General features: G+C 42.5%; 1 protein-coding gene across 1 annotated transcript in view; it reads right to left on the bottom strand.

Annotated features, from left to right (window-relative positions):
- Positions 1 to 13,140, bottom strand: part of LUZP1 (leucine zipper protein 1) — a 65,219-nt gene that overhangs the window by 14,476 nt on the left and 37,603 nt on the right. The window lies entirely within an intron of this gene.

Genomic DNA, 13,140 nt, shown 5'->3' on the forward strand with positions numbered 1-13,140 from the left:
GAAGGACAGTAGCTCATCAATGGTCTCAGGAGGACAATTCATTACATTTCTAAGATACGACTGACAAAAGCTAAATCAACAGTCAACTTGATGGCCTTAAGGCAGGGATCTCCAACCTTGGCACTTTTTTTTTATTATTTATTTATTTATCTGCCGCCCTTCTCCGGAGACTCAGGGCAGCTTACAATGCGTTAAGCAATGGCCTTCATACTTTTGTATATTTATACAAAGTCAACTTATTGCCCCCACAAACTTTTAAGATTTGTGGACTTCCAGTTCCCAGAATTCCTCAGCCAGTTGGGAATGGAAGTCTACAACAATTGCTACCAACCTGCCTTCCATTGAGGACCTGTAGACTGCACGAGTCAAAAAGAGGGCTGTGAAAATATTTACAGACCCCTCACATCCTGGACATAAACTGTTTCAACTCCTACCCTCAAAAGGACGCTATAGAGCACTGCACGCCAGAACAACTAGACACAAGAACAGTTTTTTCCCAAACGCCATCACTCTGCTAAACAAATAATTCCCTCAACACTGTCAAGCTATTCACTAAGTCTGCATTACTAGTACTATTAATCTTCTCATCGTTCCTATCACCCACCTCCTCCCACTTATGACTGTATGACTGTAACTTTGTTGCTGGTATCCTTATGATTTATATTGATATTGTTTCCTGATTGCTTATTTGTTCCCTATGACTATCATTAAGTGTTGTACCTTATGATTCTTGATGAATGTATCTTTTCTTTTATGTACTCTGAGAGCGTATGCACCAAGACAAATTCCTTGTGTGTCCAATCACACTTGGCCAATAAAAAAAAATTCTATTCAAATCATAAAGTTATCAATGTTGGAAACCCCTGCAGCCTGGAGCTGCTGCAGCCTGTCCCTTTAAGATACTTCAACCCCTGGGAGGGAGGGGGTGAGGGGACTATAAAGGGAGCAGCAGCTCCGCTGTGAATGGACGGAGAAAAGTTCAGATTCTCTCTGACACAGCATTCACTATGAGCCCTTCTGGTGCTCATACACACAATTTTTCCTACCAGGTTCTGTGGGCGTGGCTTGGTGAGTGGGTGTGACTGAGTGGGCGTGGGTGTGAGTGACATTGGGTTGGCCACGCCCACTCAGTCACAGGACACCCCACCAAGCCACACCCACAGAACCGGTAGAGAAAAAATTTGAATGTCACCACTGCATAGTACCATATATTTCTCCCTAAGCTTGGGCCCAATTCTCAGAGACTTACCAAAAGGTGCTATCAAACTGACATTTGCAATACTGCAAGCGGGGAAGATTATGAAAGACACAACTGCAGAATACTCATTATAGCTGTACTTAGCTAATAAGTACATGACAAGGGCCCTGGTCTCCTCCATCAATGGGGAAAGCTCTCCTCTTCGGAACATAGCTATGGTGCTCCAAAGCAGACAGTGTGACGTATTGTGGAACAGTGTCCTTTGAGCGCATACCAGGGAAATCCCAGAGGCTTTCCATATGCAACTCCATCATGGATTGACTATATAAATAGTTTACCTTTGAACGTGTAAATAGAGCTAAATAGTTTCATATTCGCTCATTGAGAATGTAATTGTGATGTGCTTTTTAACATTTTCACCATAGGTTAAATAAATAAATGGAGTTAGCTTTGATTACTGTGATATTAAATGAAATTAGACCCAGTTTTTGTTGTGGCCCCATCCATTTTTTGGCATGGGTCCTGTGACCCACTACACAGAGTCCCAATATGGCTCCTGGCATAACCAAATAGAAGCCCAACTACTGTATTTTTTGGAGTATAAGACGCACCTTTTTCCCCCCAAAAAAGAGGGTGAAAATCTGGGTGCATCTTATACTCCGAATGTAGCCCTGGAGCATCAGAAACGAAGCTTCAAAAAAGAAGCCCCCAAAGCTTCAGAGGCTTTTTTTTCTGAAGCTCTGTTTCGGAGGTTTTTAGAGGCAGAAAAAAAAGCAAAAAAAAAAAAAAAAAAAGCAAGACACAGAGCTCACAACCAAGGATCCTGTTGCTAAAATTCACCTCTGGGAACAGCTGATTGGGGGTATTCCGGGAGGTCGATCCACCTGCCAATCAGCTTTTTTCTTATTTTCCTCTCCAAAAACTAAGGTGCGTCTTATACTCCGAAAAATATGGTAATTTACTCTGCAGCCACTGAGGTAGCATAGACACCTTACTGTGTACCAATTTATTATGTTCCAACATAAAATCCACAATGCGCATGAAGGTTCAGTGGGCCAGCATGCTGTGAGACCTCCTTGGACATGACTTACGTCATCCGTGTTGTACACTGAGCAACAATGGCAAAAAACAAAGGTCATATTAAAGCAGGGCAGGCTGTTTCCTTATAGTCCAAGACATGGCTTGCTTTCCGTTGCCTCTTGCCATGTCCAGCTGGAATTTCAAGAGACAACAGGGGGACGAGTGCACCCCATTTGGGAGAAAAAAACCCTAAAGCAGCCTGCATTCTCGGAGCACAACCTTTGTAGGGGTGAGCAAATGGTACCCTGCTATAACCCAAAGACAGAAATGATGGCGTAGTGATCCTAAGAGGGTCAAGGATGAAAACGAGAAAAAAAAATCAAGTTGATGATCTCACACACTTAAACGAGCCAAAAATATCCTTCTGTATCCTCTTCTCCTTTTTTTTTTTTTTTTTAAATTTGATTTATATGCCGCCCTTCTCTGGAGACTCAGGACGGCTTACAATGCGTTAAGCAATAGCCTTCATACTTTTGTATATTTATACAAAGTCAGCTTATTGCCCCCACAATCTGGGTCCTCATTTCACCTACCTTAGAAAGGATGGAAGGCTGAGTCAACCTTGAGCCTGGTGAGATTCGAACTTACAGTAATTGCAGACAGCTTCCTTGGGAAGCCTGTCCCTCTTCAGTTGAATCCTGATGCCAACTGGTTGCAAGGGAAAGCTCTTTATACCCCAAACCTTGTGATATCTTGTGATATGAATCGCTCACAGTACTATTAGACGGCTCCCACCCAACAGATGTCCTTTCCCAGAGAGTTAGTTCACTTCCTTTTCCTTTCCTACTGCTGAATTACTCAGCCTTGTAAAAAAAATGGGCAAAAGAGCATTTTGTAGATTTGAGACAAGGAGTCCAACATGATTTGGAGGCTGGGGCTGGTATCTCCGACAGGGGCTACCCCTAAAGAAGAGGGAGTCAAGCTATTCTCCAAAGCACCTGAGGGCAGGACAAGAAGCAATGGGTGGAAACAAATCAAGGAGAGAAGCAACTTAGAACTAAGGAGAAATTTCCTGACAGTGAAAACAATTAATCGGTGGAACAACTTGCCTTTAGAAACACTGTTCTAGATCTTCCTCATTCCATCTAGGTCTTCCTCACTATTGTGCAAAATTATCCTTCTTGGGCAAGAACTTTTTTTTTTCTTCTTTTTGATCAGCTGTTTCCACAGCTTTTTTTGCAGCCTTAGAAGGACCAGAAAATTGCACTAAAATACAAATCGTCATGCCCCACCCATTCAAGTGATGGGTTCTCCATTTTCCCCACTAACTGCATTCCAATCGCAGGGTTCCAATTGTTGCAGAAAATTTAGGGTTGAAAAGGGAACAGGGCTCCTTTTATCATAAATATTTATATGTTGCCTTCGTGTGGAGAAAAATATTTAACCCAGAAATATTCAAAATAAAAAGGAGGGCATGGAGATGATGAAAGCTCAGAGGGCAGGAACATTGTAAACAGCCTTTCCCCATTCCCTTTTTTTAGTTTTATTTTTCCGCTGCTTTTTAACATTCTTTTTTTATTGGGACAAACCAAACATCAACAAAACATTCAAGATAAAAAGGAAAAAAGGAATTGTTAAAAACAAAAGGTGGGGGGGGGGACAAGGACTAAAAGCAAACACTGGAGGGGGAAAACACAGCTGTGGGTATATGGGAACATACGAACACACATTAAGGAGACACACAAAAAATTAAACATCTGCATCCAATATTTCTATCTGGAAAGACCCTGGCACAGATGGAGTTTATCTACTAGAACGACATTATTGCAAATAATAGAAGATTTTTCTTTCCATTCCTGAGATGGTATTGCTGCTTTTAAAATCAAAATGATAGCTGAAGGTCAACCTGACTTTGCCTCTGGAGTGTTATTTAGCAGCTAAGACCATGGCCACTCCAGATGTTTTCTTCCCTTTTTAAAGGGCAGGCTTTCCTGTCAATCAGACGGGAATAGGGTTTTTTTTTCCCTCTCTCTCTCTATAAACAGCAACCACGAAAAGTAGCTTTGGGCTAAGTTAAATTAAAAATGTAAAATGGCCTCTCCCAGCTCCTTAGACCAGGAAGACTCAACATCTGATGTCCTCCAGATGTTTTGGATGACACTTCCTCCAATGCTTTGCCATAAACTATGCTGGGTTGGAGCCAATGGGGACTTCAGTCAAAAACATCTGGAAAATACCAGGTGACCTTAGAATAGTCTTCCTTACCCTGATGCTTGGAAGGTACTTCTGTAGTTTACTGAAATGTCTTTGTATTGCAAAAATGAGAAGATGGAGCAGTGAGAGGCAGTTTGGTCTAGTGGTTGAGGCGCCAGACTACCGTGTTTCCTCCAAAATAAGACCGGGTCTTATATTAATTTTTGCTCCAAAAGACGCATTGTGGCTTATTTTCTGGTTAGGTCTTATTTTGGAGGAAATACAGTACTAAACGCTTTTGTCTGCTGACAATCTTAACTCGGGCTTATTTTGGGGGTAGGGCTTATAATTACAAGCATCCTGAAAAATCATGCTAGGGCTTATTTTCCAGTTGGGTCTTATTTTCAGGGAAACAGAATAGAAACCAGGAGACTGTGAATTCTAGTCCCGCCTTAGGCATGAAAAACCCAATTGGATGTCTTTGGGCCAGTCACTCTCTGTAAGCCGAACCCAACTCACATGGTGGTTTGTTGTGGGGAAAGTAAGAAGAGGAAGGTGTGTTAGTTCCCTGCCTTAAGTTATTTGTAAATAATCAGGTGGCACACAAATAAATAAATGACTTTCTATATGGCCTAGATCAGGGTCGGCAACCTTAAACACACAAAGAGCCATTTGGACCTGTTTCCCAAAGAAAACACTGGGAGCCACAAAACCCTTCCCGTGCCTGACTATTTCCTGAGCGGCCACAAAACTTTATTAGTCCAATTTATTTATTAGTCCAATTTATATGCCGCCCTTCTCCGTAGACTCTGGGCGGCTTACAATGCATTATAACAATAGTCTGCATACTGTTATGTATATACCTGCTTATTAGGGCTTTCAGCCCCCCCTAAGCAGTGTTGTTCTATACAAAGCTGGCTTATTGCCCCCACAATCCGGGTCCTCAATTTACCTACCTCGAAAGGATGGAAGGCTGAGTCAACCTTGAGCCTGGTGAGATTTGAACTCGCACTAATTGCAGGCAGCTGGCAGCTAAGTGCTAGCATTTAACAGCACTAGCTGTTGTAGTTGAATTAAACGTTCTGTTTTCTCCTGAAACTTTTCTTTTCTTGGATTTATCCATGGTTGGCCTATCGGGGGTTGAAAAGCTTAATAAATCGTGTGCCGGCAGGTGTCGCACATTGGCAGTTGTGACGCATATTTTGAGCAAGAGGGAGCCGCAGCAGAGGGATGAAAGAGCCACATGCGGCTCCAGAATTGCGGGTTGCTGACCCCTGGCCTAGATGGGTGTTTTTCAAACTTTGCAAATTGAAGATGTGTGGACTCCCAGATTTCCATACTTTTCAAAATTGCTTCCTTTGAAAAACATTGCTCTAGGATTTAATAATATGCTAAAGGTTGAGCTAAATCTGTATTAATTATGTGAGCTTTCGTCTTTAATTTTTGTTCATTTTAATTGCTATTGTGTATTTAAACTTTTCTGGTTGTATTATCATGGTATTGTTTAAGATAGATGATAGACAGATGATAGATAGAGAGGGAGAGAGAGAGAGACAGACAGAGAGACAGACAGACAGAGATAGAGATGTAGATAGAGATATATAGATATAAAATCAGAAAATAAAAATCTAAACTCCAGATATTACACTTTTATAGGTCAATCAATGGTTGTATTAGTTACAAACTTTCTAGTGCCTTGAAAAACTTCTTCATGATAGTTTTGATTTAATTATGTTGCTTTGCTGAGTATTCTTCTAGTCCTCAAACTTATCACCCTGAATAAGAGAGTAGAGAATTTTAGGAATGTAGACATATGCAAAACTAAAGCTCCTGGGTGTTTCTGCTCTCATCACTTCCCAATTCTCTGTCCAGTAGCTTTGTTTCTCATACACTTAGCTAAATTCAATAGCTTCTGCTGACAGCATTAAGCACACAGGTTTATTAAGATTCGAGCAAATTTAGAATTCCTGATGATTTGCTGACCTTCTAAGCTCAGGGAAGCAAAACAAAGCAAATAGAAAAATAGAAAAACCATTAACACACTATGCAGATGATGTGTTCTGCTGCAGGAAGAAATTATCTTGTTTCAGCATGTCAACGTAGGCAAGAAGAATAAGGAACAGAAAAGGGGAGGGAACATTAGAGATAAAAGCTTTCTTCTTTCTATTCTACTAGTAGTAAATAAAGTTTTTATTAACCCACACATACAAATGCAGAGGACTAGAAACATGTTTCTACAGACTCTTCCTTGTGATCATTTCTTTGTTTATCTGCCTCTCTTTCACCAGTTCAAAGACTCCAAATGTCTGGAACAGGCCATATAAGGCACAGTCGTGGCCTCATGTTACCTTTGCAATGAAAAATAGCATGGGTGCTACCTAAGCAATAGATAGTGAGTTGTGGTGGTGCAGTGGTTAGAGTGCAGTACTGCAGGCTATTTCTGCTGACTGCCTGCAATTTGGCAATTCAAATCTCACCAGCTCAAGGTTGACTCAGCTTTCTATCCTTCCGAGGTGGGTAAAATGAGGACCCAGACTGTTGGGGGCAATAGGCTGACTGTGTAAACCGCTTAGAGAGGGCTCTAAAGCACTGTGAAGCGGTATATAAGTGCTATTGCTATTGCTAAGCAGAGGGAAAAACACATCAGAAAGGCTCCAAATACTCACATTAAGCTCCTTATGTCACTTTAGATTCCAAGAAGAAAACATCTTTGTATGCCATTTTTATTGAAACTCTTAAACAAGATTAAAAAAAAATACAAACGAATATAAAGTAACGAAGAAAAAAGAAATAAAAAAGCAAAAAGTGATCAAAAAGAAAAAAAAAGTTGAAGCAAAATAGAAAAGAAAAAGATATAAAGGAGTTAGGCTTCTAATATTCTTCACAACAATTAAAAGTAGAAATATATTTTAACTTCTCTCTCAAAAGTTACAACTCATTACTCTTGTTTCCATACCCTATCCTCTCCAATCCTCAGAACCATATATCAAAAGTTCTTTTTTTCCCCTCATTTTTATGCAGAAAGACCATAAGAAGCTGCCAGACGCCAATAAATGTTAAGTAATATATTTTCCTCTAATCAAAGAAGTCAATTTATCCATTTCAGCGAAGCCTGACAAGTTCATCAACCATTCCTCCATAGTGGGCAGTGCTGAATCTTTCCGCAGAGAAAAATGACAATTTCATCGCCACCAGTGGTCATTAGTCAAGTGCAACCCAGAGAGGAAAGAAAGGAAAAATTCTGGACTCTGAAAAAATGCTGACCAATCAAACTGTGAGCCAGCTCAGTCTGTGGCGGATAAATCCGTGCAAGAAGACAGCCTGAAATGAACTCTTACAGAGCCGGGTCTGTTTAGGTCACTAAGTGCAGATCTGGGGCAAAGAGAAGATTGGTCACTAAGCAGCATACCAAGAGAAGGTTGGTCATTAACCAGCATACCAAGAGAAGGTTGGTAGCTAACCAGCATACCAAGAGAAGGTTGGTCACTAACCAGCATACCAAGAGAAGGTTGGTCATTAACCAGCATACCAAGAGAAGGTTGGTCACTAACCAGCATACCAAGAGAAGGTTGGTCACTAACCAGCATACCAAGAGAAGGTTGGTCGCTAAGCAGCATAACAAGAGAAGGATGGTCATTAACCAGCATTCCAAGAGAAGGATGGTCATTAACCAGCATGCCACGAGAAGGTTGGTCACTAACCAGGATACCAAGAGGTGATCTCTAACCAGCATACCAAGAGAAGGTTGGTCATTAAACAGCATAACAAGATTTTTTTATGCAAAGCGAGGAAGAGAGAATTATCACCTGGATTTATATATTCCAATAGAAATTGGGCGATTTACACGTTAGTCCTTTCCCAGAGTCTTTGAATGAGACACAATCAACTTTTTTGTTATACAGTAAAGAATTTCCATCCAGGCCTTGCTAGGAAGCAACCACAACACACACGGTGCCCCCCACTCCCAACCCCTCCAATCGTCGCAGCATGAAACCATGGTCGATGGTATCAAAAGCCGCTGAGAGATCTAATAGGACCAGGACAGAGGAGCAACCCCTGTGCCGAGCCCTCCAGAGATCGTCAACCAATGCGACCAATGCCGTTTCCATGCTGTGCCCTGGCCTGAAGCCCGACTGGAACGGGTCAAGATAATCGGCTTCATCCAGGTACTGGGGAAGTTGTCGCGCCACCACACTCTCAACAACCTTCACCACAAAGCGAAGGTTGGAGACAGGGCGATAATTGGCTAATACAGCCGGGTCCAGGGAAGGCTTCTTGAGGAGAGGCTCTAGTAGCATCCTCACAGGATTATGGGTTACCCAGTCCTGCTCCTCTTCTGTCTCCCACTAGGCTGGCTGATTGATTTGTGTCAAAGGCCCTGCCCTCGCCTACCAAGCTCATTGCTGAATGCAGGTTGTAGCTGAGATGAAATATCAATAATGTTCCGTTTATAGACATTTATATCCACGCTAATAAAATGCAGGCTGAAATTAGCCAAGCCTTTCTGGAGAGTAACCGTTTATGCCATCAAGCTGCTTTTTCAATTTTATTGCTGAATTAGCCTGTTAATATTAATAAAACACAAACCGGATAGCCCCAGGGAAACCGAGAAGGTTAACTCTTTCATTTCCACATTGCAAAACAAACATGCACCTCTCTTTTTAAATCTGCCTTGAATTCATCTGGCTTTGGAGGGAGGGGCTGCAGACGGCTCCCCCAACCTCCTTGTTTAAAGCATCAGGACACGACCAGGTTTGTTTCCTTTTAACAAGAGGAAAAGCAACATGGGTATCAGGCACAAATAACCAGGAACACTTGCTGGGTTTCAAAGCACTAAAGCAAGGGTGTCCAATCTTGGCAATTTTAGGACTTGTGGACTCCAACTCCCAGAATTCCTCAGCTAGCAATTAATTAATAGTCAATTAATAGCCAAAACTAAATTGGAGCTAGATAAGTGTCAATGGAATGCATGGGGGGGACTGGACTTGTGTTTCTTGTGGCTGCGCAATGATTCCAAACTGATGACGTGTTTAACTCCGCCCTCCAGCTCAGCCTACTCATCTCCTACAATGGGTGTGTGAAACCTTCACTAGGTTTTAAGTCCCCTCTTTTTTTTAAAAAAAAAGAAATCAATGTCCCCAGTTTTCCTGCCCCAAACCTCCAGATGGCTGCTAAATGTTTCTTTTGCTCCCCATCTTCATTGCTGATGCTGCCACACCCACTTCGCTTCTCAAAAGTGACCCAAAGCCACCTCCTTGATCGGTGAATCTAACCCAAAACCCTGCTGAAATTCTCCCTTAAGGCAGTCCTCAACGTACGCCCACAATGGAACCCAACATTTCTGTTTCTAAAGCAAGGCAGTAGTTAAATGAGCGTTAAGTGACTCGTGCTCCATTTTACGACCTTTCATGGTTGTTAAGTGAATCTCTGCAGTGAGATCTCGTGGTCATTAAGCAAAATCTGGCTTCCCACATGGACTTGGCTGGAAAGGTTGAAAATGGGGATCCCATGGGAACAGTGCAACCGTCATAAATATATGCCAGTTGCCAGGTACCTAAATTTTGATCACATGATCTTGGGGATGCTGCAATGGACAGTAAGAAGTGTGAGAACCGATCGTGTAAGACACTTCAGTGCCATTGTAACTTTGAGTGGTCCCTAAAACGAATAGGTTCAGAATGGGCTAGGTTGGGGTCAGGGTGGATTTGATTTAAATCGAGTCGATTTACATCATGATTTTTAAAGAGCAATTGTCATCTCTGCTACTCCTTTGACCCGCTGTTGACTCACCGGTAGTCCCAGTGTTGCAGAATATACAGCCTCATGCTACATAACTAAGCTCCATTTCATGCTGAATAAACTAAATTATTTATGTATCTTAAATAGAAAACTATCTTACGATAGATTTTTACCCCAAAAGTTTTTTATTAAAATAAATTTGATAAAAATCAAAAAAATCTGATTTAAATCAAAAAAATCCGATTTAAATCAAAAAAATCAGATTTTTTTGATTTTTTTAAAAAAATCATTGATTTTTATCCACCCTGGTTGGGGTTGACATCCACTGGCTCAGGACCACAGGTGGGCTTCAAAAATTTTAGCAAGGGGTTCTCTGCCCAGTTGCTGGGTGGGCATGTCCATGGTGGGCGTGGCCTAGTCAGCCTCCTGCACCACCGGGGGGGGGGGTGTTTTTGGCCTCCCCAGGCTCTGGAAGCTTTCCTTGAGCCTCCGGGAGGGCAATATCACCCCCCCAAGCTCCAGAGGCCCTCCTGAACTTTCGGTAGGCCCGTTTTTCACCCTTCCCAACCTCCACGCCCTTACCTATATCCAAAACGGGCCGTGTGGGGACTCCTGGGAGGGGAGGAGCAGGCAGGGCCAGCCAGGAGTGGGATTTGGGGGTTCTCCGAACTGCACAGAATCTTATCTAGAGGTCCTCCCGAACCCCTGTGGACCCCCAGCAGCCCACCCCTGCTCAGGGCCCCTTGTTCCTCTTTGCCCCAGGAGTTTTGTTAAGGCCCAAGATAGGAATTGACTTTGAGTCTAAGGACAACCAGAAGTTATGACCTACAGATTAGGAAACCTTGTTTAGCAGTTAATCAGAAATGTCACCCATTTCTGCTAGGGCGGCTCTGAGTCACCTGGCAAATAGCTTCTTGCGTGAGTCCCCTTGCCTGCCTTTGCATTCCAGATTGGTGGCAGACTTTAATAATCAGCTCCGTCGAACCTTCCAACCCGTCTTTGCTTTGCACACCCCTCCGGAACCCGGCTGCTTGGCTCACAACACCGCACACTTCGAGTTATTGTTCTTGGATTTCCTCTTGGCATTCAAACTCAACTTAGGAAAACAATGCCAGGGCCCCTGGGTGAGTCAGCTGCAGGAGGCACAACATTCCATGTTGGTCCGGCTCAGGACTCACAAATATGCCAATGGGGACCATTCGGGTTAGCGCACAGGGCTCCCGGCAGCGCCACCCGACGGGAAAGCCGCAAACACTAGCTAGCGCAAAATTTAGCGCTGTGCAGTCAAGTCTTTCATTCGGGGGCGTCAGGATGTGTTCAGTTGGCTTCTCTGGGATGTCGCCAAAGAAATCCATGGAATTTTGGCATCTGGAGCAAAAGTCGGCACTCAGAAACACCCAGTTTTCCTGTTTTGCTTTGTTTCTTTGTTTCTTTTGTTTTTTTAAACTGGCTTGAAGCCTGCGCCATAATCTCTATGCCCAAAGCAAGCTCTGAATTTTATAATTCCTTTCTTCTCCAGCCTCGGAACTATCAGCAGAGTTAAGAATAGTCAACAGACATTTTGAAGCCAAGTGCTGCTTAATATGGTAAGTCCTTTGCTAGGCAGATAGACTATTCCTGCTAAGCGGGTGCTGTGTACAAAATCCAAGCCTACAGATCTGGGTTTTTTCCCCTTCTCCTGCCAAGGGTACATTCCTGTTTTAGACCCCCAAGTGCGATCACTGCAGAACCCTTGCTAACCTCCCGATTTCTTTTGTTTTCCTTCTCAACTTGTGGAAACCACGTCTATTTTGCCCACCATGTTGTGGTCCGTCTTAGGTTGCAAGCAGGCCATTTTTTTAAAAAAAAAACCCCTCCCTCCTCTCAGCCAAGCTCGGTTAAAACATGCAGTTTGAACGGGGCGACAATCTGGATTGAAGCATTTACAGATCTCGGACAAGGAGCTGTGAACAAAAATGCCGCAGATGCGCATAAAAGGCCCGACACTTCTCCTATCTAGGTTCAGAAATTCTGGAATGCAGAACAGGAAGTCTCACGCAATCCAGACAGTTCACAAATATGGACAAAAGGGAGACTATCTCATGTTTTTTTTCTATGCACATTCTCCAGAAACTGGTATTGAAGGAATGTTGTCTACAATTCCGGGGGCAATAAACAGCCAGGAGGTTGACTTACCGCTGATAGGCCAGACCTGTACAAATTTGTCCATTCTTTTTTAAAAGCCTCTCTGCAGGCATCTATCACCCTGCAAACAATGGGAACAAATTCCATTGTTTAATTTAGCATCATGTAAAGGAGGACTTTCTTGAATCTGTCCTCATTCCCTTTGCTCTTCATTCTGACTGCTGGCCTCAAGTTCTAACATTATGAGAAGCCAAAAAAAAATGTTTGTTTTTCCACTTTCCCCCATGTTTTGACATACCTCTGTCATGTCTTCTTTTAATTGCCTTCAGTCTAAGCTTAAAAGCCCCAATTGTGGTCCTCTTTCTCCATAAAAGATCTGCCTCGTCTCTCTAATCATTTCAGTTGCTTTTTTTTTCTTTTCTTTTCTTTCTTTTTTTTTTTGCAAACTTTTTAAGCTAGGTGCTCCTCTGCTGAGGAGGATGGGTTTGCAATGGCTAATCCTTAGATGCCTGGTTGAAATTTGCAATCCTAGAAAGTCTTAGAGATCCTTGGTGGCCTCTGAGCTTGGTTGTTTTCTTGCAAATGTTTCATCACTCAAATTAGGTAACATCAAAAATGCTCATGTTTGGGTAATGAAACCAAGCCCTTCATTTCACTCCTGAGCTACAAATATTCTCTTTTGTTGGTACCTAGAAAGTCTTCATAAGAACGATTTTTGCGGGGCAAAATCTCGCCAAGAGCTGAGTTGTATTTGCACAAAATTGGAAAAGTGAAGAGATCCCTACGGATGAAAATGTGATTAAGAAAATATTAGAATGTGCAGAAATGAATAGATTAACACTTGCAATTAAAGGAAAGGAGCTATC

The sequence above is a fragment of the Pituophis catenifer genome, unplaced genomic scaffold (assembly GCF_029215685.1).
Source record: "Pituophis catenifer annectens isolate HBS135680 unplaced genomic scaffold, rPitCat1.0.hap2 SCAF_9, whole genome shotgun sequence".
Classification (NCBI taxonomy): domain Eukaryota; kingdom Metazoa; phylum Chordata; class Lepidosauria; order Squamata; family Colubridae; genus Pituophis; species Pituophis catenifer.